Raw genomic sequence first — 3,305 nt, 5'->3', positions numbered from 1 at the left:
AGTCTGAAAAAAATACTAATATACATTGAGGTATAATGTTTATGTGGGTAATTTTCAGGATGAAGTACGTTGAAGTGAGGGTTTTGTGCAAAGCAAAAACAATTTTGAGGCTTTTCGGCGCATGAACTATTCATCCACACAGTCCATCAAATTTTTGTACAGGTTGCATTTCAAGGTATTTTCATCCTTGTATACTTGCATATATATTTTCAGATTTTTCTAAAAAGAATTTTTGACTTTTCTCAAATATTTCCGGCTCCATGGAGCCCGTAATCAAAACGCCGTACTCATGTTAAGACTTCGTAGTCTATATACTTGATGGTGTAGACCCTGAAAACACATTGCCCACTACTACCCATCTACCTCCTCCCTTCATCGGCCGAAAATCCACCGTCATGGCCACCGCGAGGCATCCCCACACCCCACTCATGCACAAACGGCCTGGTAGAAAAAAAAAAAGGTGTGATGAATGGGATATAGCTGAGGATTTTACAAAACAAACATGCTCTTTGTTTTGTGCATCCTTCAGTGTATGTGTACATGTAGTTTCTACCTACATAACTAAGTAACCGCTCTCATTCTCACATTGACAACTCACAGGTTCACATGTACCGTACAGTCTACGCTTAGCCGCTTAGGGGATGTCATCTTTCTCTTGCCATAGCTGTTGCTTCGTGTCTCCAACCCAGAGTCCATTTCTGTGCGTGTATTTTCATTCTTTCTCCGCCCACAATGCAATACATCTATTGTGAAAGCGTCAAGTAGGCGCGTCACTGCACCCCGATAAAGTAATGAACTAATTCCGTCTAGTAATTCATTGCCTACCAAAAATCTCATTTTACATCGGCACCCGCATGAATGGTTGAAAAAGATGGTGGAGAATCCCACTCCCATCAGAGTACCAAATTAACAGGAACGATGCTACTCTCTGCCTGGGATCGTGGATAGATATATTTTGAGATCTACAGACTAGGACAGGCTCCTACTATGATATACTATTAACCATAATAATGTACAACTAACAATTTATAAGAGGGATCCTACTTATGGGCTCCAACCAATGTTATTCAAATCAGCTGATCAAAAAGTAAGAACAAGAGACCAATATTATTCTGCTTTGGATATTTTGCGCTAAAAAACTCCTTAGAGATATGCTTTTGGGGGCCCAAGTAGCTATGCAATTCCATTCTCCGGGTACATACCTGGCACCTACGGACTCAGTGATACCAGTGGATAATATTTAGAAAATTTGGAAGTCAATGACTCCACTAAAAGCTAATAGTTTGATGTGGTATCTTTTTATTTTTGTGTGGTATCTTCGGAGGAGAGTTGCGCTAACCTCGCAATTGGCAAGGAAGCAAAACGTTTAGTTTCTGACTTTTTGTACTACATTGTTCATAGTATAACAGAGAACTTGTTCATTTTACAATTAATTTTGTTCAACGTATATATTTTTTTAAGAAAATGTAATAAATTTTAAAATTTTCTTCAAGCTTTCAACAGTTGTCCACTTTTTAAGAAATTGCTCAATTTTAAAGTTCTTGGAATTTTAAAAACAATCATTATTTTCAAATATTATTACAAAAATTCAATAATTATTTTGACATTTAATTCAACTAATGTTGGTTTTATTAAAAAATAAAGTTATTGAAATTTTTAAAACAATCATTATTTTCAAATATTATTAAAATAAATAAATAATTATTTTGACATTTAATGCAAGTAATGTTGGTTTTATTAAAAACGAATCTGCATTTTTGGCACCCTCTGCAACCAGCGCGATTGGTTAGCAATGTTCTTGTCTTGGTGAGATCGGTAGTTCTACTCCACACAAATCACTAGAATGCTAGCTTCTCTTGTTTTCTTTTTTCCCTTCCGGTAGCGGTCATTTGCTCGCTTTTTCTGGGTAAATTTCATGTTTTACCTGTAGCTTCTTTTTTATAGTCAAATATACAATCTAAAAATATCAAAAATTCAGAAAATATTGGTGAATTTTAATGGTCATGAATTCAAAAAATATTTGTGCAAATTAGAAAATTCATAAGGACCAAAAAATGTTCGTGAATTCTGAAATTGTTTATGAATTCAAACTAAGTTTGTGAAAAATAGAAGGAAAACATCATTTAAAAATATAAAAAATTGTACTAAAATATTATTCTTAAATTTGAAAAATTGTTGCAATTCCAAGAATTTGCTGGATCTGAAACATGTCAGAACAACAACAACAACAACAACAACAACAACAACAACAACAAAGAGTTTAGTCCCAAATAAGTTGTGGTAGCCATCCAAAACATGTCAATGAATTCAAAATGCACGAAGTTTTTTATAATCCAATGAACTTTCTTGAGTGAATTAACTTTCGTTTTCAAATTTGATGAACTATTTTGAATACCAATGAAACTTGTTCAAAATTGTTTTTTTCTTCAAAATTGCAAGCTATTTTCAGAATTGATGAACTGTTTTTCAGATTTGATGAGCTAATATTGCAAATTTGATGGACTTGAATCAAAAGTGAGAAACTATATTTCAAATTTTGTGAACGATTTATGAAAATGGATGAACTTTTTTCAACTCTATGAACTTTTTATTAAAATTTTGATTTTTTTTAAATTTATGTTTTTCTAAATTGACAAACTTATTTTCTAAATTGATGAATTTTATTCAAATTCGCGATTAAAAAAAATCAATGAAAATTTTCTAATTCGTAACCCTTTTTTATTATATGAACTTCTTTAAAATTCATGATTTTTCATTTAAATCTGTGAACTTTTCAATTACGTTACTATTTGTTTCCAAGAAATCATGATTGTCCATCTATGAGCAAGAAACAGTGCGGCTATAGTTCCTGCACTGAAGCTGAAGGGGATCAATAGTTTTTGGGAAACAGTGCGGCTATTTTTTGATCATCCATTTAAAAATCACGACCGTCTATCTATGAGCAAGAAACAGTGCGGATATTTTTTATAATATATTAAAAAATCTAGATTTTATTTTCATGTGTAATAACGTTATACAAGAATTTGAAAAAATAAGGCTGAACAAGTATCTGAAAAATGTTAGACGAGGTTTTGGGAAATATAAAATGTGTAAAAAATAATTCTTCATGTATTTAAAAATAAAGTATAAAATTGATCATGTATGTAAAAATATTAATCAAGCATTTGAAGTTTTTTAAAGTGTTCCGATAATTTGAATAAAGTGTTTGAAAAATGTTTAATCTTTTTATTTTAAAAACTTTAATCAAGTTGTCGGGGAAAAGTTGAAAAAGTTTGTATAGGCAAAGTGTTGACCAAGTATTCAAT

This window comes from Hordeum vulgare, chromosome 6H (assembly GCF_904849725.1).
Source record: "Hordeum vulgare subsp. vulgare chromosome 6H, MorexV3_pseudomolecules_assembly, whole genome shotgun sequence".
Taxonomy (NCBI): Eukaryota; Viridiplantae; Streptophyta; class Magnoliopsida; order Poales; family Poaceae; genus Hordeum; species Hordeum vulgare.
This window is presented reverse-complemented; position numbering follows the sequence as displayed.